The sequence below is a fragment of the Solanum dulcamara genome, chromosome 10 (assembly GCF_947179165.1).
Source record: "Solanum dulcamara chromosome 10, daSolDulc1.2, whole genome shotgun sequence".
Classification (NCBI taxonomy): domain Eukaryota; kingdom Viridiplantae; phylum Streptophyta; class Magnoliopsida; order Solanales; family Solanaceae; genus Solanum; species Solanum dulcamara.
This window is the reverse complement of record NC_077246.1, coordinates 10,241,391-10,266,704: the sequence shown is the minus strand read 5'-3', so window position 1 is coordinate 10,266,704 and position 25,314 is coordinate 10,241,391. Positions and strand designations below refer to the sequence as shown.

General features: G+C 34.0%; 1 pseudogene; it reads left to right on the top strand.

Annotated features, from left to right (window-relative positions):
* The first annotated feature begins 2,171 nt into the window (after positions 1–2,171).
* Positions 2,172–25,314, top strand: part of LOC129905028 (polyubiquitin-like) — a 59,987-nt pseudogene continuing 36,844 nt past the window's right edge.

The window sequence follows — 25,314 nt, the reverse complement described above, 5'->3', positions numbered from 1 at the left end:
TTCTAAGGGAACCAATGGTGTGTTTAGAATTAGGAGTTGAGGCTTACTTTGAGGTAATATTCTTTTTTTCTCCTGCGTTCCCAAGTTCTTAAGCCATGAAGTTGATTACTTGTGCATGTTAGATTTAGGTCTGATTTGGTGTGTGAATTGTGTTCCCTTGTGGAACATGAGTTAGGGGTAGTATTTGGAGCCTATTCTCGGAGTCAATTTCGTGAATTATGGAGCGAGTCCCATAATTCTCGATTTTTGACTCCGAAATTGGCCCTTTTCTGAATTCGATAATTTTAGTGTCATAATGAACATATTAACATTGTGATTTTATTATTTATAGCGTGGCAATATTCAGAGGTCACTTAGAAGGGAAAGACTCCAGTTTCGTGAGTTGGAGCGTGCGCAGTCAGCCTAAAGGTAGGCTACGGGTTTTTCCTCATAAGACTGAGTATGTTTAGGCAATTGTACATTGATTTGTATGAGTTTGGAGAGGTTTGGGTGTCGAGTATGCTAAATTCCTAGATTTCATGCCCTAGGTGTTATTTTTGGGGTATTGTCGGACTATTAAAGCATGTCTCGTTATTGTTGATCATCTATACCTTGTGGTTTGTATTTTGTCTTTGGTTATATGTTGGAAGCATGTTGGGCCTTAGTCTAGGCTTAGACTAGTGATTGTCTTAGACTTGCATGAGTTTGGTGCCGTTGGGCCTTAGAATTTCTCTAATGTTGTTTCGGATGGTTAGCTCCATGTAGACTGATATAGCAGACTTGGGTCTAATAGTCTTAGCCTTATCTAGGCGGTAACACAACTTGTAACCTTACCTCCATAATGCCCTATTCTCACATAGGTCCGGTATTGCTTGGTTCTTGAGTTTTAGGAGTCTTCTCGGCGATTCGGGTTATATTTGGTTCGAACTGGAGTGATGCATTGATGTCACTTGGTTTGGGGGTACTCCCGTGATGCATAATTGGTTGCTGATTCTAATTCGGTTCACTCTCTTAGTTACAGTTACCCCAGGTTAAAGTCTATGGTCCAACTTACTTGTGTTTGGCTATTTATCTACAGTTACCTAGTTAAAGTCCGTGGTCTAACTTACCCGTGTTCGACCCTTGGCTACAGTTACTACTAGGTTAAATTCCATGGTCTAGCTTATTCGTTTCGACTCATTAGCTACAAATACCTGGTTGAAGTCTATGGTCCAGCTTACACGTGGTTCAATTCCTTATTCCCTAATAAATCTTCGGTCCGATGTCTTCATCTACTCTCAACTTTGGGTTGAGATATTAGAGTTTGGGAATGGTTCAGTTCAAATCCGAGAAATGATGATACTATTGGAATCCTTTTGGCCCCGTTCTTTTTCTTCAGCTATTCTTGCATCTGTCGGTCTAATGGGAGTCTGTGCAGGTGGTTACTCTTTACTTGTGCACGAGCATACCTGTCGGGTTTATGGGATCCCGGTGGATTTAGTTAGATTCTTTCTCTTTGTTTGTCAGTATGCTCGTGTAGATACCAACATTTACTTCTTACCCTATTTTTTGGTTGTGATCTTTTACTCGCATTTCAGTTTACTTTTGCTTATCTTGCTCAGTCAGCCTATGATACCTACTAGGTACCTGTTGTTTTGGTACTCAGACTACACTTTACATCTGTTTTCATGATGCAGGTCTGAGTACTACGCTACCGGCATTAATTCAAGCCAGTTGCGGTCATGATCAGAGGTGAGGGTGAGCACATTGCGTCCTAGATTTACCTGTCTCCCTCTATATATACATTTTGCCTATCTTTTGCACAACTCTATTTTCGTGGTCCACTTTTGGGATTTGTACTCTTCTTACTAGTAGCTTTGTACATGTGACTTCCATGTTCTAGGAGGGATCCTTTTTATTGTATATATTTAGTTGCTTCCACCAGTTCACATATGTATCTATTGTTATTTTACTATTTTAGATTGAATCGTTGGTCTTCTACCCAGAAATCTCATTACTTACAGTTTCGGGAGTTGGGTCAGCTTGCCTACTGATGGATCATAGTAGGTTCCATCATGACCTGAGAAATCGGATCGTGACAGTTTATACCTTTCTTGTACTGAAATGAATGCATTGCACTTAGAATATTTGAAGCAATACATGTTAATTACACCATTATAGACTATATTTTCTTTTTGCTTATCCTCTTGCAGATGACTATAGACGTGAAGGTCATTAAAACAATTGGTTTAAGAGTTAAAGAATCAAATAGTAGCATAAATGTCAAATCTTTATTACATGATAAGGAGGGCATACCAAAATGTCTTCAGCAATTACTTTCAAAAGATGTTCACCTAATAGATGAACAAAAGCTAGTTGATTATGGCATTACCAAAAACTCAACCCTTCATGCTTATATCAACAATTCAGCCCCGAGGATAGTTTTGATGAAGAGACCCTATGCTAATGGTGCATTTACGATTTATTCAAAGATTTCTGATACTATCCAGGATGTTAAATATAGGATTGGGGACAAAGGAGTAAAATTGAAGGAATTTTCTCTTATTTTCATAATGGAAAGTTTCTTGAAGATGAAAAAACCTTAGATTTTTACAAAATCGATAGTGGATCAACACTTCATATGGTTTTCAATCCGAGATACAATGTCATGCCCCGAGACACCATCTTAGACATGACTTGACACTCAAAACCCCATTAGGCCCGAGAGCACCAACCAACCTGCTTAACCTAGATAATTCATGCAAACGCCAATTTAAATATCAATGCGGAATATAAGACTCGTTTCAATTAATATTCAAAGAATCCAAAGGGGAAAACCAAGTCGACTCTTGATAAGAAAACCAAACCCAACTAACCATAGGTCTACAAAACCTTTACTAACAGAACAACAATGTCTATGTTGGGACATGGCCCCAGACATACCATGAAAGCCAAAGGAAATACTAATAAAAGGAAAGTCTGCTTTTCGAAAGATGGAGAGTTCACCACATCGCTGATTGTTGTCCCTGAATGATCTACTACTGCCCAAAACCACGAACCTGTCTCTTCGATTCTACATGATTTTAGGATGGTCAATACGGTGAGTACTAGCATGCAACACAGAGGAAGGGACAAAAATGTATAGATACATGTATAAATAACCATAAATAATAGGAATAATCATAAGTGCGGTCCCAAAAGCATTTAGATATAGAAATTTCGAAAAATTATTAATCCTGAGTATGGTAGTATTCACCGACATATGCAACCCATGGGCTATATGGATCAGGCCTCCACCCGACTGAGGTCCCAAATCCATGTATGTCGTATTAATTGAGAAGTATAAGAATCTGGTGAACCAAACTCTCCTAAAAATACTATAGAGACTGCTCCGATTAACAACCTACAGCGGTCAGCCATTTTTCAGGACAAGGACCTCCCACGTCGGCAAACACAGTTTTGAGGTGATTAGTCACGAGGACTTTACACTTTCTCGGTGATGCTACCAAACTCTCTTTAAGACCCATTAAAATCTTTACAAGTTTTTATTTATTAAGACTTATCCCAATAAGGCATATTTCCATTAGTATCATCATACCAAGACTTACAAGCCGTTGTAACCATGCCAAAATGTATAATTAACCATTTAAAACACTTAACATGTTAGACTCATTTATGATAAAACATTTCATTCAATTCCATCATCCAAGTCTTCCCAAGTTATAAAATAACATATAAAATGCATTATCATTTACATTTAATCGGGATTGAAAATTAATTACCCTTTGTTCATCAATTTAAACCAAAGCATTTGAAAAACTCATAAATTTCCAAATATGTTATCTATACCAAAAAACCCTTTTCAAAATCACCCTTTGTTCATCAGTTTAAACCAAAGCATTTGAAAGACTCATAAATTTACAAATATGTTATCTATACCAAAATCCCCTTTTCAAAATCATATGAGGCAATTCATCCATTGAAAACTAACAACTCGAGTTCTAAAATCATAGTAAAGTAATTTGAACCCAATTAACAAGAGAAGAACATTTGTAATCAAGTTTTCATGAAAGCATCTCACAACCCTAACCTCAATTCGTAATTTACAAAATATGAATAATAAAATATGAACCAGCTTGTATGAGTAGTTTGAAGTAGGGAGTGTTCAAACATACCTTTTGACAAAAGAACATAGGAAATAGACCTTGAGAATTAACCTTAGATCTTGTTTCTTGAAGGGTTGGGGAAATATAAAAGAAGAGTTTGTCGTAACCTACCAAATCTCCTTGAATATGGATTTTGAGGGAAGTTGATAGTCATGGGTTAAGGTTATGTGATGAGGAAAGGAAAAAAACACCTCTCCTAAAACCTGAAAAGAAGAAACCACTTGAATAATTATGGAGAACGCGCGATCGCGCAGCTGGAGCTTAGGCCGAACGACACTTCACACAACCTTAACAGTAACACTTCATTTGCCGCGTGGTCACGCGGCGGATCATACAGACTCCATAGTGCCCAGTAAAATGGCATAACTTTTAGCACATAACTTGGATTGACGAACTGTAATGACCTCCAAGTTCATATTCGTGCTTTTATATGTTCTTACTATTTTACCCCTTTCCGTAGATTCTTTATAACTCTTATGTGATGTTGAGTAGCAACGCATGTTTAGGTTGGTGATTTAAGTGTTGATATTCCTTTTAGAAATTTGGAGTCGATGATCATAGTTAGTGACTAGTTTGGAGTTTTAATCGTTGGATCCTTAGGCTAGGTGATATCTTAACTTGTTTGCATCGTCTAGAATCCTTAGAACTTGCTCCTAGGTAATTTTAACTTAGGATGCCACTCGTTTGACTTGTTTGGTTTTGGTTAGTCACCTGTTATGATTTTTAGCTTATGCTTGTACCTTGGTTTCTTGTGATATTGAAATGTTGGGCTCGAGGCTATGTTTCCAGTACACCGGAGTCTTGGGTGAGTGATATATGATTTTTAACATACTAACTGTCTTATTTTACCTCACCGAGGTTAAAAACCCTTTTTAAATGAAAGAGTAAAAATGAGACTAGGACCTTTATTGATGAATAAATATGTGGGATTTTAATGAAATACAGTGATATCTCACTTATGAAAATTCATAGTTAATGAGATCGAGGTATGTTTTCGAGAGACCCTTTTATTGACTTTGGGCTACACTTTATTTAATTCAATAAATCGAGGTATGAATTTTGGGCAACCCGTTGATACATATTCTGGGTTGTTATTTTGATATTGATGATCTCGAGGTATGATTTAAAACATCCCCTTTTATTGTTGATCTCGAGGGTTATTCTGGGTGCTTCATGAACTTTTGGAGGTTGTTGAGCTATAACTATGAGTTCACAGTTGTGTATTCTTTCGGTATTTTATGAGCTGAGAGTATGGATGGGATTATATGACTGATTGAATTTACTTGATTATTGGATGATCTTCCCGTACCCCTTTTCCCGAGATCATAGTTTATGCTTATTTCTTGATATTATTAGTATCATCGTGCTGCTTATTATATATTTATTCTTTCTAAGCTTGATCGGCGTATGATTCCTACTAAGTACCCCATATTTTAGTACTCATATTGCACTTCTACATTTTTTTGATATAGCTCCCAGTTCAAGCCACCTCCAACGCTCGCTTGATCAACCGTAGCGGTTCCAAATTCGGATTGTGATGAGCTAACGATGTTCAGAGACTTGCAACATTTCCTCTTTTTCTCTGACTTGTATTTTGTATTTTGAACAGTTAGTTCTGCATTGTATATTTAACTATATTGTCAACTTTTGTACTTAGTAGTTCCTGTATAGGTGACACCAGGTTCGGGATTTGGTCTAGTGTCAGTTCGTCATTTCTTTTGGTCACTATCTGTCCTCTTGTATATTTTGTATCATATTTATATATCTATATCTTGGCCCGACTTTTATTTCGTTATATTCTTTTATCTTCCGTCTTCTTATGTTATTAATTATGTATTAAAAATTAAGGTTTGACCTTCGTATTAGTTGGGTTTGGCTTTCCTATTTGGGGGTTATAGTAGATGCTATCATGACCCAATTTAGGGTCATACCAGAGTGATATCAGAGCTTAGGTTCACTGGTCTCACCATTACAGGAGCAAGTGTCTAGTAGAGTTCTGCAGATCAGTACGATAACGTCCGTATCCAATCTTTGGAAGGTTATAGGGCACTGTTATAAATTAATTCACTATTCTTGTTTCTAATCGTGCGTTAATAATGATGGACAACTCTAAATTGTACTTGTTTCACTCTTTCTCAGTTGCAAGGACGAGATCCACTTGGGGTAGATGAGGAGCCCCTGCACCTACGGATAGATCCCCAGCTCGGAGTAGGGATCGAGGTTGACATAGAGACCAGAGCAGAGCGCAGGCTACAACACCAGTGCCGGAGCCAGATATGGAGATTGAGCAGTTTGAGACTCAGCCTGCGGAAGAGCATCTAGTCCAGCCTCCACTTAGATTCGTGGCCACGCCAGTGTTACAAGATACTCTGGCTTGGATCCTCAACTTCATTGAGGGTATGTCCCGAGCAGGGACACTATCTAGCACTTCAGCTGGACTTAGGTTTGAGAGGAGGCTCAGGCTTCAGGGCAGGTAGGCGCACAATATGATTTGACCAAGTTCTACAGCCTACTACCACAACTCCCTGTTCGGTGATTCATCTTATTCCCATGGTTGTTCAGCACATAGCAGCTAGACTGGTTATGACTGCGGGGGAGCAGAAGATGTTGGCCAAATTCATCAGATTGGACCTTCCCAGGCTCTCTGGTACTAAATGCAAGGATGCCGATGAATTTTTGGTTAGTTTCCAAGAGAGGTTGCATAACCTCAGGTTGGTAGAGTCCCATAAGTTTGATTACACTACTTTTCAGCTAGATGGACCAACAAAGCAGTGGTAGAGATCTTATCTTAGCTGCATACCTGTGGGATCACCGTCGATAACATGATCCTAGTTCTCCGAGGCTTTCTTGGAGAAGTATGTGCCCTGCAACTTGAGAGAGAGGTTAAGGGATGAGTTTACAACACTGGTACAGGGATTGATGATGGTCACAAAGTATGAGTCTCAATTTCAAGAGCTCTCCAGACACACTACCATGATTATCCTAATCGAGGAAGAGTCGATACGCTGGTTTGTAAAAGGGTTATCTGTTCTTTTGAGGTTGGATACAAAGAAGATGGTTTCATCAGGTTGTTCGTTTTTGCAGATAGTAGATCATACCTTGCCAGGGTAATAACGAATCAACCAATCATGAAACCAAAACCAATCAAGTCATATCTTGTCAGGACAATATTTTAGGAAACATTTGACTTAACAATTCAATCCTCTCCTATGTTTAGTGACGTAGTTATTGAGTTTGAGTTATTACTTACTCTTATCTAATTTAGTGCTCGATACTCCTCTCAAAACTCAAATCTCATAAGACAATCAATCCAGATCAAACCAAATCAATAAGTCTCTATCAGACTCTTTCAATTCATCAGTTCAATCAATCGATTCTCTCAACCAATCAAATTCTCATTCATTCCCAATTATTGAATTAAGAGAGGGTTTAGCCAATTATTTATGAAAATATTCAGTTGAGACCATTCACTTGGGTTCAATTATGAAAGTATAAAGGATTATCAGTTCATCAACACTATCATCATGCTCACATCCCAATTACAATCATACATGCACAAGTTTAAGGCTCTACACTTAATCTTTAGATATATACAATTCTATACCAATCAAAATGCTATTAGGGTTTATGAAACAAGTAGTTCAAATCATATGCTCAAGTATTTCATTCGTAGAAAAGCATGAACTTATTAATAATCATTAAAATGTGTAAATTTTACAAAAGAAATTATCAAGAACATATTAATGGGGACTCAATCCATTCACAATCATGGGCACATGGAGGAACAAAATCCATGTTTTAGTTCATCCTAACATACCTGGAATCAAAGAATAATCGAGAATTCGAAGACCTCGCTTGAATAACTTAAACCCTAGCCTTTCTCTTTTTCTCCAATCTTTGCTTTTAATTTGTCTAAGTGTTAATGAGAGGGTTATGCATTCAGGGTACTGATAAGGAGCCCAAAATAGCCTTAAAATGTCAAGGCTTTTAGTTTGGAAAGGGTGGAAAAATACATAAATACCCTTCATTAAAACTAAAATTTGACATCTACGAATCATTTCTATGACTCATAGGAAAATTATACGGGTCATCATCTTCAATTGTGGAGCTGGGCTGGAAAAGGGTAAAGGTCTACGAATCAGTTCTATAAGTCATAGGCCACTATTCGTGTCGACACAACTAGTCATGCAGATTTTTCAGAAGTTTGAAATTTTGAGTCTCTGAAGTTTCTCTACGGGCCATTTCTACAACTCGTATGAACTTTGATAACTCGTCATTAAAACTTGTAGGGAAAATTCCTTTATTAAAATTTTACGAAGTGATAAAGGGGTTCTACGAGTAATTTCTACGACTCATAGAAACCCATACGATTCGTAAGGTCAATTGTAGGAAGGCTTCTCTAATTCCAAAATTTTACTAGGTGTTGTCAGGTTCTACGAGTCATCCCTACGAGTCATAGAACCCTCTACGAATCATAGAGGACACCTGTAGTCCTAAGGTTCAGTTCTTTTCCTCTATTTTTCTCAACATCATCGAACCTAGTTTCGATTAGGATAACACAGGGTGTTACACAATGGAAGAATGCCAAGGGCGATATAATTTTTCTCGAAGGACTCTCTTCCCAGAGCTTTGGTGAATATATATGCTAGCTGATCTTCTATTTTGCAGAATCACACCACAATATTACCCCTTTCTACATTGTCCCTGAGGAAGTAATGACGCACGTCAATGTGTTTTGTTCGTTTGTGGTGAACCGAGTTCTTAGCAATAGTCATAGCACTTATATTGTCTTACATAATAGGAATGCATACATCATAGTCTTCAAGTTGTTGCTTTACCCATAGTAACTGAGCAAAACATGATGCAGCTACAAAGTATTCAACCTCAGTGGTGGATAAGGCTACTAAATTTTGTATCCTAGTATCCCATGAAATGAGGCATAAGCCTAGAAAGTGAGCCATACCAGATGTGCTTTTTCGATCAATAAGATAACCAGCGTAGTCAGTGTTTACATACCCTACTAAGTCGATGGAGTGGCCTTTTGGATACCATAGGCCCAAATTCTGAGTACCTTTCAAGTATCGCAAGATCCTTTTGACCACTTTTAAGTGGGATTCCTTAAGAGAAGATTGGAATCGGGCACATAGACCAACACTGTATACATGATCAGGATGGCTGGGTGTAAGGTATAACAGCGATCCAATTCTTGGGTACCTGATTTATGCTACTGAGACACCTGATTTGTCTAGATCTAGCTTTGTACTTAAGCTTATAAGGGTGTCATTTGTGTTGGTATTGCTCATGTCAAACTTTTGAATTATCTCTTTTGTGTATTTCCCTTTGGTGGTTTGTTTGATTTAAAAGCCCAAAAGGAAAGTAAGTTCTCCCATCATGCACATTTCAAATTCACCACTCATTATTTTTGAAAATTCTTCACACAGGGTTTCATCCATGGCACCAAATATGATATCATCTACATATATTTCAACAATCAAAAGATTTTTCCCTCATCTTTTTACAAAGAGAGTATTGTCAATCTTTCCGCGTGCAAATCCATAAGATAAAAGAAAATCGGACAACCTATCATACCAGGCCCTTGGTGCTTGTTTTAACCCATATAGTGCCTTGTCAAATTAGTACACATAGTCTGGATGATTATGACTCTCGAATCCTGGAGGTTGACAAACATATACCTCTTCTTGAAGATACCATTTAAAAATGCGCTCTTGGTGTCCATTTGACATTGGACAAAACCCATATGTACAGAAAAAGTAATCAGGAGATGAATTGCCTCAATTTAAGCTACGGGAGAAAATATTTCTTCACAATCAATGCCTTCTTCTTGATTATACCCTTGAACAACCAGTCTTGCTTTGTTTCTGGTTACTATTCCTAGATCATCAAGTTTATTTTTGAAGACCCACCTGGTTTCGATGACTGTTCGATTTGAGGATCTGGGAACTAGGTTCCAAACCTTGTTGTGCTCAAATTGATTCAATTCTTCTTGCAACCTAGTACCTAACTCCCATCCTCAGCCACAACTTCATACCCGAGACTTGATTCTCGATCCTGACCCCCCAACTTTTGACTATGATCCAATATTCGATCCCTCACCCGAGGGGTAGGTAGGAGTATGGTATGGGTTTGGAGTAGATTAAGGTAGGCATGTAAGGGTAGGTAGATAGTGAAAGGGATGTATGAGGGATGCGTTGGTGTTTTTTATTGATCTGAAAAATACTTTTTCTTAAATTTTTAAGGATTTGTTTTTCTATTTACGAATGTGAGTATGTATATAGATACCCATATTTTATCCATATTTGTTCATAATTTTATGGGTTAATAATAGAATGAAGCTCATATTTACCCAACTAAAATATAAGTGATCCAACACATTAGAATATGGATTAGACGGGCTGATTTGCAAATATTGGCTGAAATTACGACCTCTAATTGTGAGCAAATTAGATTTAAAAAGTTTGTACTAACTTTTAGCAAACCTTAGTCGCTTGCCCCTTTTATAAATATAATGCTTCAACAATCCATCTCAAAGTCACATAACTCAACCTATTGCAGCTGAGATGAAAAACATTCAAAACACCAAAGAGGACCTTGAAGACAATGGCGATGATGGAATTCAATTACAGCATGAATCTTTTTCATGGATTCCTCAGAATTGAATCAATAAATCAACAAGTTGTAAGTTCTTTCTTCTCTTTATTTAATGATGTATTGTTCATTTTTTTGTAGTGCTTTAATGGTCTATCTCTTGCAAATACTCCATTTTAGTTTTAAAAAAATCATGCTTTTAAAGAACATTCTTGTTTTAGTAGTTGTATCAGAGTTAACAGAAAAAACAACTAATATTATGCCTTTTAAACTTAGTTTTTTCTCAGATCAAAAAATTTTCTTACTAAGAATAAGTGATAAATACAACATTGAATAAATGAAATAAAATATAATTTTTTCAATCTACAAACTAAAAATAATTTGTAATGAGTGGTTCAATTTAGTATTCACATTTGGTAAGATATACATTATTAAACCATTTCTATCTTGAGATATAACAAAAGTAGTGTCAACATATATTTTTAATGATTGAGCTGAAAGAGATTTTTCCATTTAGCTAGTCTATGTAAACTGATAAATGTATATAGAAGCAAGTCTAAATTTTCTTTTGTGATTCTTCAACTTTTATTATAAAAAGTTATTTTTTTTGTTATGTTAGATAAGAAAAATATTACTTTCGTCTGGTTATCAAAAGTATCTCTTTGATTGGATTCTATTAAAAATTCTATTGAGATTATATTCTACCTTATTTGTACTACATTATTTCGTGTATATATTTGCCTAGCTTAGTTTGTTAATTCTGTTACATTTGTTAATTACTCATATCAGTTAGTTAGCTCGTTGTCAGGTAGTTAGAATTTAGTTAAGCTAGGATTAGATATTTTTATTTCACCAACTATATAATGTACATATCCAAGTGAATGAATCAGTTTTACAATTTCACAATCTTAGATTTACCTTTCTGTCTTCTTCTATGATGTAAGTTCTGAGGGAGCTCTGCCATGGATGGATTTCAAGCTCTAGAAGAAGAACTCAATTATCCACATTTAATTTTGACATGATATCAGAGCTATGACTTGATTTTTCTGCAATAGGCATTCCTCTTTCATGTTCTATTTAGATCTACACTTTGTGTGAGTTTGTTTGTTTCAACTGAAATTGGATTTCCCAATTTCTCTCCATTTCAGTGAAAGTGAATTCATCTTTTTCGAGATTTGGTTTCATCCAACTCTGTCTATTGTTTCTTTACTCATTCTATTTTCTACGAATTGATAGTCATTTACAATGATTGAAACTATTGATGCTGCCAACCTTTATAAAGAAAATACTACAATTGACTCGTCTAGTCCATTGTACATGCATCCATCTGATAATCCCAGTGCATTTCTAATACCAACTCCCTTTAATAGAGTTTGATACAAGTCTTGGAGAAGAGGTGTACTACATTCCCTATCAGTGAAGAATAAACTTGGATTCATCAATAGCGAGTGTAAGAAGCTAGCAGCTAATTTGCTAAACTTTTGATTGTGGGAGAGATGTGATGATATGGTCATATCATGGATTCTGAATTACTTAACTAAGGAGATTACAGATAGTGTTGAGTATGTTAACGATGTAGTCGAGCTTTGGAATGAGTTAGAGGATTGCTATGATCAAATTAATGGTGCGAAGTTGTATCAGATTCAAAAGGAAATCAATGACCTCTCATAGGGGATTCTAGACATCACTGGTTACTATACCAAGATGAAGAAACTTTGGGACTAATTGAATAGCCTGAATGTAAAGACATAATATAGTTGTACTTGTATTTATGGTGCAAAGGAGAGTGTGCACAAAAGACAGCAAGACAAGAGACTTATATAGTTTTTGATGGGATTGAATGAGGTATACATTGCAGTGAGGGGTAGCATTCTAATGATGAATCTATTTCCATCTCTAGCACAAGCTTTCTCACTGCTTATTCAGGATGAAAGGTAAAGAGAGATCAGACCTAACAATCCACTAGGAATTGCTTCCACTTCTCTTACACTTTGTTTGGATGGTGGTTTTCTATGATTTCCTAATGTACGTACTATATGGTATGGTATGGTACAGTATAGTATAATACTATGTTTGGATAGGCGATATAATTTTCTATTGTTTAATGATAATTTTATTATTTGTTGACTGTATGGTACTGTATCGTAACTGATAAATTTATAAAAATACCTTAATAAATGGTAAATTAGATTTATTTAAAATTAAGTAAAGATATAATTGAAAAAAATTAAGTAAACAATGGGATACTACCAAATTGGTGGTTTCAAAAAGTAAAGGTTTTCATGGTTATAAAATCGTGAAATCAAACCATACTATACCATGTAATTAAAGAAATAATCAAAACAAACATGGTTCTCTTACTAACCATACATACAATACCACGAAAAACATCTTCCAAAAAAGTTGTTAGTGTTAGTAGCTCCACTTCAGGAGGTTACAATACAAACAGTGGTAACATTGCCAAGTCTAACTATAATGCATATGGAAGCAATAATAGAGGTAATGGTGGAAATGAATTTAGGACCAACTACTCTCCAAAATATAGCTAACTCTCACACAACCACATGCATAAGGTTGTGTGTGAATTTTGTAAGAAATCGGGTCACACTAAGGACAAATGCTTTAAAATCCATAGTTATCCTCTAAACAATCAGACCAATCAGAATTAGAATTTTAGGTACCAGAAGAACAATATCTCTGACTGGAAGGGAAAGAAAGTGGCACATACCCAAGGCCCCTGCAGATATTCTATCTATCAGGGGTGATGATATGGAACACAGGGAAGAAAAGCAAAATTTGAGCCTTTCCAAAGAATAATAAGGACAATTAGTCAATCTTCTACAACATTTTCACTCTAAGAATGCAGGAGAGCCTTGAAACAACAACATTATCAATGGTTTTGTCAACTTTGTAGGTATTGTAGTCTGCTCTAAAATAATATCTTTTATTGATTTTGGAAAATTAACATGAAAATGTTTAAAAGCAAGAGAAGTCATATGGATCATAGATTCAGGTGCATCAAACCACATGACCTTTCATAGATATCACCTAATCAATATCAAATAATTACCCTATCCTGTTTTAGTCAGCCTTCCAAATGGATATAAGGTCAGATTAACTGAGATTGGTAGTGTGATTCTAACACCTGAAATTACCACATGACCTTTCATAGATATCACCTAATCAATATCAAATAATTACCCTATCCTGTTTTAGTCAGCCTTCCAAATGGATATAAGGTCAGATTAACTGAGATTGGTAGTGTGATTCTAACACCTGAAATTATTTTACATAAAGTTCTTTATGTTCCTTCCTTTAAATACAATTTAATCTCTATATGTTGTCTTACTTTGAGCCTTAAAGACATGATTTCCTTTACTTAAACAATCAGACCAATCAGAATTAGAATTTTAGGTACCAGAAGAATAATATCTCTGACTGGAAGGGAAAGAAAGTGGCACATACCCAAGGCCCCCTGCAGATATTCTATCTATCAGGGGTGATGATATGGAACAAAGGGAAGAAAAGTAGAATTTTAGACTTTCCAAAGAATAATATGGACAGTTAGTTAATCTTTTACAACATTTTCACTCTAGCAATGCAGGAGAGCCTTCAAACAGCAACATTACCAATGGTTATGTCAACTTTATAGGTATTGTAGTCTGCTCTAACATAATATCTTCTATTGATTTTGGAAAATTAACATGTAAATGTTCAAAAGCAAGAGAAGACATATGGATCATAGATTCAGGTGAATCAAACCACATGACCTTTCATAGATATCACCTAATCAATATCAAATAATTACCCTATCCTATTTTAGTCAGCCTTCCAAATGGATATAAGGTCAGATTAACTGAGATTGGTAGTGTGATTCTAACACCTGAAATTATTTTACATAAAGTTCTTTATGTTCCTTCCTTTAAATATAATTTAATCTCTATATGTTGTCTTACTTTGAGCCTTAAAGACATGATTTCCTTTACTTAAGACTTATGTCTTCTATAGGACCCTTCAATGAAGAGACCTCTAGGAGATTGGTGAAGTGGAGGATGGCATGTACCTTTTATGCTCTCATTTCTTGAAAAGTTCTACTTCTCAATCTTATGTCTCTAATTCTGCCTTGTACTCTAGTTCTGAAGAAGGGAAGAACAGGAATAAGCTCAATACTACTGCTAGTTTATCTTCATCTTCTAGTTTTCCTTCATGTGCTAAGTTGCAATATAAACCAATTTCTCATAGGCTGAATATCAATAAAGTGCAATCCTTTTCTGCTTTCTTTATTTCTTATAGAGATAGTGTAGATTTGATGTGGCATAAAAGACTTGGAATGTTCATTTTGAAAAAATGAAGGGTATCTTATCAATACCTGATAATTTGTCCCCAAGCAACCCTTTCTATGCAACATTTTCCCTATGGCTAGACAACAAGGTTGCCTTTTCCAGAAAAAGTCACTTTTAGCAGAAAACCTTTTGAATTACTTCATATTGGCTTGTAGGGACCATATCGTGCTGCAACGCATGATCAATATAAATATTTTCTCTCCATAGTAGATGATTATAGTAGATGCACTTGGACACATTTGATGTCCTACAAAAATAATGCACTCCAAGTCATCAAAGCCTTTACCACTCTTATTGAGACTTATTCAATGCCCACATTAAAACCATCAGATTAGACAATGGTCTAGAATTCACAAATATAGGAGCCACCAAATTTTTCCAATCTAAAGGGATTACTCATAAAAAATGCTACCCTTACACACCACAACAAAATGGTGTGATTGAAAGAAAACACAAATATTTGTTGGAGACTGCCAGAGCACTCCTATTTCAATCTCAACCCCCAATCAAATATTGGGGAGAGTGTTTACTTACAACAACTTACATAATCAATAGACTTCTCACAACCTACCTAAAAAAATGCCTACTCAGAGTTTTACACAAAAGAAAACTAGACTATTCTCACCTAAGAGTCTTTGGTTGCCTATGTTAACCCACTGCTGCTAAACACCTCAAACATAAGTTTGATCCTAGAACCACCCCTCATGTATTTGTTGGATATCCTTTTGGAACTAAGGGGTACTAAGTTCTAAGTCTAGCCACTAAGGATATACACATTTCTAGCGATATTATTTTTCATGAAAGCATTTTTCCTTTTTAACTTGAGTCTTTTTTCTGATTCTTGCAAAAATATCCCTGATACTATTTTCTATTCTACCCATGGTTGTGAGGAAGAACACATGGACTATGTGTTAAATAATGCATGTGATAATTTTCATACTACTACATAGTTGTCACCCATGTCAGCTTCTAGGGACCCTTCTATACATAGTTCCTCAACTGATATTACGACTATTTCAGCACTCCCCTCATTCCACTATTATTAATGACCATACTCCACATACCAAAATCTATGACACATTTTCTTTAGAACTGTCCCAACTCCATTAGAGCCAATGATACCTATTTCCACCCATACACTTGATACCTCTTCCACTCAGGGCATAAGAAAATCTCTCAGGGAATCCAAAGTCCCAGCTCACCTCCATGATTATGTCCACCCTCTTAAACAATCAAATTCACTCAAATCCTTATTTTCTTTGAATCAACACATAGCACATGATTCTCTGAATCATCATAGTAAGAATCTGGTTGAGAACATTGTCACGATAATGAGCCTTCTTCATATGGAGAGGTAGTTCTTAATCCTTCCTGGAAAAAGGCCATGACTCAGGAGTTTGATTCCTTGCATGCTAATCATACTTAGGATTTAGTTCCCTTTCCAGCAAACAAGAAGGACTTAGGTTGTAAGTGGGTGTATAAGGTTAAGCACAAGGCTGATGGCAATATTGAAAGATTTAAAGTTAGACTGATAATAAAGGGCTATACTTAACAACTTAGGATTGACTATCCTAAAACTTTCTCCTCTATCATTAAAATGACCACTGTAAGGTCTTTGATTGCAAATGCAGTGAAGAAAGGTTAGGATATTCACCAATTAGATGTCAACAATACTTTCCTCCATGGGGACTTATATGAGGAGGTTTACATGTAAATCTCACCAGGCTTAGTTATTCTTGATCCCACTTTTGTATGTAAATTAAGGAAGTCGTTGTATGGTTTAAAGTAGACAAGTAGGCAGTGGTATGTCAAGCTTACACAAGCACTTTGTTCCAAAGGGTACAACTACTCCCTGAATGACTATTCTCTCTTTTATAAGAAGTCTATATCTTATGTGATCTTCTTAGCAGTGTATGTTGATGATGTTCTCATAACTGGGACTAATTTAGTAGAGAATTGAGATACAACAACTTAAAGCCTTTATACACGACACTTTCAAGATTAAAAATTTGGGTAAAATACATTATTTCTTAGGCTTAGAGAGCCTGTGCAAAGGTGATGGTGTTCTTATTTCACAAAGGAAGTTTATCATTGATTTACTCAAAGAGTATGATTGTCTTTCTCATAGTAGTTTTACTTCACCATTGGATCCAGTTGTAAAACTTCAAGCCAAGGAAGTCACTTTGTTGCCAAATCCCACTTACTACAGAAAATTGATACGCAAGCTGAATTTTCTCACCATCACAAGACTTTACATTTCCTGCAGTGTACATTTCCTGCAGTGTTCAACATCTTAGCTAGTTTATGCAATCACCCAAAAAACCTCACCTGAAAGTTTTTTTTCTCCTATCGAGATATCTAAAGGTTGATCCTACGTTGGGCCTTTTTATATCTAAAGATCCAAGTTACACCTTTAGAGCAGTTTGTGACTCTGATTGGGCCTCATATCCTGATTCTAGAAAATTTTACAATGGTTACTTATTGCTCCTAGGCAATTGTCTTATACACTGGAAATTCAAGAAACAAGAGACTATTTCCTTATCATTAGTTGAGGCTGAGTATACGTCCATTAGAAAGTTTGTTGGTGAATTGGTTTGGATTGACAGACTACTTAAAGAACTCACTATTCACTTTCCTACTCCCACTCCTGTATTTTTGATACCCAATCAGCCCTTCACATTGCCAAAAATTCTGTGTTTCATGAGAGGACTAAACATATAGAGGTGGATTGCCATTTTGTGAGGGACAAGTTAAATTAAAGTCTCATCTCCCTTCATCATACTCCTACTATTGATCAACTAACAAATGTCCTTACCAAGGCAGTTACTGCAGTCGAGCATGCAACTGTGCTTGGCAAGTTGGCATTCCTTCCATCCCTTCCAACTTGAGGGGGGTATTGAGATTATATTCAACATATTTTTACAACATTATTTCGTGTATATATTTGCCTAGCTTAGTTATTAGTTTGTTAGCTCAGATCAGTTAGTTAGCCAGCTATTGCTAGCTATTAGGTAGTTAGAAGTTAGTTAAGCTAGGATTAGATATTTTCATTTCAGCAACTATATAATGTAAACATCCAAGTGGAATGAATCAGTTTTACACATTCACAATTCACAATCTCATATTTAGTCTTGTCTCTTCTTCTGTGATGTAAGTTCTGAGGGAGTTCTGTCATGGATGTATTTCACACTCTAGAAGAAGAACTCGATCCTCCATATTCAATTTTGACAAACTCCACCTACAAATTATGTTGTAGCCTAATTAGTGTTTGATTTTAGTACAATTAAGTTAATTAATTCATTAGTGTCTTTACTCATTTTATATTTTTGACCCAGTTTTCCAAATGAATAAAATAATGTCAATGAAATAAAGATATTTTATCTCCTATTTTTATTCCTTATTCCACCAAGCAAACGGTCCTTGAATTATTATTTTATCGATTTAAGATTCACACACAAAAAGAAAAACAATTCACAAGTTATAAAGTAGTAAAAAAAAGGTGCCATTTGTATAAGGAGAAAACCTGTTTTTATTTTTCATCTTCAACAATAGTTCTTTTGTGCTTCATGCCCCGGATCCTTCCTTTGTAAAGCTTGATATCTCCTACAAAATAACACAAAAACAATATCGAAAATAAGAAGAAGAAAAAGGTGGTGAAATAGTGTATATATGCACCCCTCTAATAACAAGATTACATGATTCAAACTATGATTAAATTGAGAGTTAGTTGTTTTGATGGTCACTCAACGTATGGTAAATGATAATATTTGATGTATCTCCAAACAAAATTGAGGTACTACGATTATCCTTCACTGTAAGTTGAGTGATCATCCAGACAAATAGCTCTCAGTTTAACCATAGTCTGATTCATGTAATCTTGTTATTAGAGGGGTGCATATATTACACTATTTCTCCATCGTTTTTCTTCTTATTATTTGATATTGTTTTAATGTTATTTTGTAGGATTTTTCAAGCTTTGTAAAAGATGGAGTTGAGCATGAAGCATACGAGAACTGTTGTTGACGATTGAAAAAAAGAAGAGATTTGCTCATTATACAAATGACAACTTTTTTTACTACTTTGTAATTGGTGAATTTATTTTTCTTTTGTGTGAATCTTAAGCCAATGAAATAGTACTCCAAGGGTCATTTGCTTGGAGGGATAATGAATAAAAGTTCGAGATAAAATATTATTTCACGTTTGCTTATAGGTATTAGTAAATTCAAGGATAAATTTCATGCTAAAATGGTGGGATTAACTATTACATCCAAGAGTTAAATTTTATATTTTAAGTTTAGGATTCAACTGTAAATCATTTGATTTATTGGGGTTCAGAATCAATTAAGGAATTAAACATTTAATACACTTATACAGAGCCAAAGCTAAAGTTATTAGGTATAGATTCAAATAAATTTATAGTTGATGCTCTACATCCACCTCTAGCGGATTTAGGATTTGAAGAAATGAGTTAGAGTTTAAAATTCTACCATAGTTCATTTGATTTAATCATATTTAGCATTTCGGTGAAAACTACATAATTTCGATCTGAATCCTATGAGCATACACATGTCCCTCTCTAGGAAGTATTCTTCTAGAAATGATAAGGACTATGTTTAATGATTTCTGCTTTAAGTATCTCTGAGCCTTCTATTCAAACTTTACTGTTGAATTTGAGAAAATGGAGTCTGTGTGGAACTCTAATAACCTAAGATTTAGTCTTAAGAACTCCTCTATTTCTACTTCTGAATGAAAATAATTTTGATTTCTTGTTATCATGAAATTCGTCATCAAGGTGAATCACACATACATCATTAAGACCAAGGTGGCAGAAAGTACAGAGTTAAAGACAATATATTCTTATTATTTTCTCTTTTCAAAGACTTAACAATTTAAATACTAGTGTAGCACTACAACCCTAGTGATGGTGCAACATACTAATGCTTGGTTCATTATCTTTTAGGTTTTTGATTGAATAGAACTGAAGTACCAATTGTGTGCTAGGTCTTTACTGTTCTTACTACTTTTTGTTCTGCTATTGCTTTCTGTTTTTTCATTCAAAAATCTTAGTTCGGATTATCATTATCCACCGTTGATTGAGTGAGTTTCTCCAAACTTTGAACCATTTCTTAAATGAAGGGGAGTGATATATAAAAACGTGAAACTCATTTGATTTTCTTCCACTTGGTTGATGTTATTGAACACAAAATAAAAGATATATATATATATATATATCCTCCTTCAATTTTGTTGGAGCAGAAACATCTCATGTGGACCGATATTTAAGCCCTTAATTTTTGCTCTTCTTCAAAAAACACCTTTTGTTTTTCATAGAAGGGCCTAAAATTCCCCTCAACTATTTGAATTAATATAAAACTATCCTTTATCCACCATTCGACTCGAAATACTCTTGACGTCAAACTTTTGACTGAATAATACCCTTATTTCTAATTTCACACATTCGAAAGGAGAATAGAGGACAATATTGTACCAAATCTCATAGTTTAAGAGCATTTTAATTAAGCCCTTCTCCATTAAAATATATGGGTTGATATCATTAACCTAATTTTGGGTTCCATAGTAAATCAAAAATAAAAAAAAGTTAGTCCACTACTCTTTACACTCACCTCCACCTCCTCCCCCTCCCCCCCACATTTTACTTCCTCTCTCTTCCACTTTTTTTTCTTGGATCTTGTTCATTATTTTAATTTTTTTTAACTTGTGATAAAACAAGGGAGAAAAAAGAGAAAAATAACAACATTCATATAGAAATAATATTAGTTCAATAAATGATTTAATTAAGCAACTATGTAAGTATACTGAATTTTTTGTGTGTACCCAAAATTCAAAATAAAAGAATGAAAATAACATTTTCTCCTATCCCCACCCCACCATGACAATAATACAAATTAAAATTATCTCAACATATAACTTCATTACAAGTTTGAGTCTCTGATATCCTAATTAAAAATAAAAAGAGGGAATGAACAATAAAATATATAATTGATAGAAAATTTTATATTAATGAAAAATATTAATCTTTATTTTAGATGGACAATCAGACGGGGCAAGTATGAATTTTAGTTGGATCCCTAGTTATGAGTTGAGTTATAGTAAACTGTGGGTTGATTTAAATATTATTTTCAAACTTATAAGGTCAAAATATGAATCATACGTGGTTTTTATTATTTATTTGAGAAGGGTTTAAATTTGGACCAATCAGATTAGGCAACATAAATATTTAATGATTTTACTTTAAGGGAGCTATTAAAAATAAAACAAATATCATACAAAGGGTTCATATTGAGGGTATGTTTGGTTCAAAAGATTGACGTCAGAGGTATTTGGGAGCCGAAAGGTGCATAAAAGTTAGTTTTATACCAATTCAAATATTTAAGAGACATTTTAGGCCTTTCTCCGTCCACTTTCCCAATTTTTCGATAGAGCTATAATTGTCTTGAAAACACCTTTGATTTTTCTCTTTTCAAATTTTCTACCAAATGCAAGCACAGAGAATCTTCCATTCATTCTGTTATGAATGAGTGTTATATTTGTGTGTGGAGTAACTTAACTTATACATGAGAGATTAAAATTGTTGGTTCTTATAAATTGTAAAGTAAATGTTCACAATCAAAGATGAAGTTGGAAAAATATCTGAATGATTGTAGTACAAGATTAAATATAATTTGATCTTAGTTATGAGAATGGTTAAAATTCCAACTTCTTATGCTAGTACATTTTGTATGTGTTGAACAGATCAATTAGAGATATTTATTTGTGTTCTGAATATTGATAAATAAATTCTTTAGTCCATTACATGAACTTATACTCTTAATCTTGATATAATTATTAAGATCTATGTGATTTGTTTTATTATTTTAATCTATTAAAAGGTGAGACTTTTTAATGAATCAATAAAATCCTAATAGATTGGATAATAACCAATTGCATTAATGAAATAATAATTAGTTGATGGAACCGTGTCTCGGAATCGAGATAGAAGACATACCTTCATGTTTACTTATAAATTTTCAAATGAAAACCCTGCAGGTGGATTTTATATCCATCATGTGAAATAAGTTAAGTATGATGATAATTGATTAAGAGCCCATTTGGATTGGCTTTAAGTTGGTCAAAACCAACTTAAAGCCCCCTTTCAGCTTTTGGACGTGTTTGTCTAATGCTAACTTTAAGCCAGAAAGTTCTTAAAGTCAGTCAAAAATGAAAAGTTAGGATTCCTAACTTTTTTCTCCTAAGTGCTTAAAGTCATTTTCATTGACCATGGAAATTACTTTTATATCCCTTATATTTTAACTAAATTTCCAAACTACCCTTTTTATTCTTTTAACCCTAAAATTCACATAATTTTCCTCATTTAAGCACTTTTATCCAAACACTCAACTGCTTATTTATAAAAATAACTTTCAGCACTTTAAAGTTCTAAAAGCACTTCATACATAAAAGTTACTTTTTTAAGCCCATCCAAACGGGCTCTAAATTAGTCGATTAATTTAATCTTTCATAAATTTGATTTAATCGATTAGTGTCAGTAATTCTAACATGGAGAGTTAAATTAAGATATAATGACAGATTTTGAAATTAATATTGAGGAGTGCAATTACATAATTTTAGTGGAATAATATGTAATTTATTACGATATGGCTAATTCATTCTTTTGCGAATTAATATTGTAATTAAAAGCCTTGGTTAATAAATCTTCGATCCCTATGATGCCTGACTATTTAATCAGTTTTGAAAAAACATGTATCAATAGAAGTATTTTAATATTGATCTTTTAGAAGGAACAAAATCAGTGTTTTAAGGATTATTTAAAATAACTGACTTTTTATTAACAGAAAATAAAAAGATTGTTAGCATTATTGGGTTTTAACGGGTTTTGACTATCTTATTAATTAACCCTTAAAGCTAATGAACGTTTTCTGACTCCTAACCTCCTCCTCATCTTCTGAAATTGGGGATAAATAGGAGATTTTTCCTATTAAGAAAATCATCCCAAGTTTTCAAAAAGTCCTTGCTCACACAAGTTACTGGTAATAGAAAAAGTTAGTCAGGTAATCGTAGAAGGCTGAAGAACTAGATTCGTCTGCTATTAATAAGGTTGTTGAAAACTTTAACAGGTATGTTATACTTTTTACTTTTCATTTTAGTTTATATTATAAGATCAGTATGTAAGTTTATGACATGAAATTGTGCTTCTGCTGCGTGTATAATTTTTACACTCTAACAACTGTAACTAGGCGATTGGTGGATATGAGCACTTCAGGTTGGTAGAAGCCTCAAGTGTAGGTTGCTTCACATATGGCCTCAGTTTATGACCTAGAGATTTTGTTTTGTATTCTTACTTGAGGAGCTTTTTTCTTGTTAAAGGGACGGAAAATGTGAACTTTTCCTGCCAGAAGCAATTCAGATGTGGGAAGAGAGGATTAATGCTCGCCACAGATTCAAGCTCAAATGTTTCTTAATCGTGCTCGTCCATGCCCTAATTGTTGCCAAATGAACGCAAAGGTAAGATTGATTCTCAGTGTTCTTTTCTAAAAAACATTGTAGCACTCATGGAGAATGTGTAACAGGTCGTCTACCTTGTTACAACTTCACTCCAATCACTAGCCTTGCCTTCGGCATTCCGCTCCTAGCGCCTGAGTAAGTAGGCCTCTTATGTACCCCGTGTGAAAACTCTTGCATATTTAAACAATTTTTGGCTCCCTCTATAGATTTTATGTTGGAAATCATAATTTTATAAACAAATTTTGGCTCCCTCTATAGATTTTATGTCATAATTCTTTTATTTCCTTTTTTATGGATGTGATTATACCATTTGTTTGAAATATGTGAGCATGGTGTATTTGCTATTGACTTTCGAAATACCAATTATACCATTACTATGCATGCTGACTTTTATAGGGGCGCTAAAACTTTCCATTTCAAGCTAAACAAAAAAGTAGTATATTAGCTTTTGTCTTAATATATATGTTCCTGACAATTGATATCAATTTGACTATATTTTATTAGGAGTTAGAAATCAGACATTCAATAATTATCAAAATCAGATACTTTATAATTGTTCCGTCTCAATTTATATAATATAATTTAATTTGATATTAAAAAAATTGTTTTTATATTGTTGTTGTTGTATGTAACTTACGATCTAAAATTAATTGTAAATATTTTGTGTGATTATAAATTATTTTATTAAGAGTAAAAATATATCAAATTTTAAAGTTGAATTGTTTCTAATTATATATGAAAATGTGATATACTTTTTGAGATAAATTAAAAAGGTAAGAGTGCAAGGAAATAATAAAATTCTCTATTCATTTCAATTGGCTTGTCTTATTTTTCTTTTTAATCCGTTTTAAAAAAGAATAGTTCTCTTCTTTTTATTGCCAAATTCTTTATTCTAACTTTCCTTGTGGCATATTTGACATCACAAAATTAAACAGTATTTCGATATATTTTATATATCTTTAGTTTAAGATCACAAGATTAGAAAGATCGATATTTTTTACTTTCTTAAATTCTGTAGCAAATCAAAACCAGACAAACAGATTAAAACGAAGAAAGCTTAATAGAGACTTTTATTTTAACATGAATTTTTTAAATTTATTTTTCATTCAATGTTCTCATATATTATATTAGAGCTTGATAAATTAAATTTGGATTCGTCCTAAAAAATTCACATTAAGGGTAAAGAACTCTAGTTTAACAAAGGTAATTCCATAGGTACTTCAAACTTGAATTCAAGAAATCTAATCAAGGATGAAAGAAATACTTGTTACGACTGTTACTGATATTATTTAACAAAGATTTTCTTGTTTGTTTCATTATTAGTAATAGCAACAAGAAAATAAATATTGTATTATATATCTAGGACTTCGTGTCTTTATTTTTGGAGGAGCATGCATGCATGAATGCTTCGTTAATTTTATTTTTATTATTCTTCTCATGGTGGTCGATTGAGTTTTTAGTATTGATTTGCTTTCAACAATTTTTTTTATCTCTACGAGGAAGGGTGATACTTTTTTACAAAAAAAATCTAAAATTTAAATATGATTTATATCATTCTAAAATGCAATAGAATTCTTAATTTGACTAATTTACATGAAATATATAATCAAATTTGTTCTAAAAGAGTAATATCTCAAAATAGATAGTCACATAATGATATAGATTAAACTCATATACGATCTACTACAAACTATTACAAATATTTTTTTCACTTCATT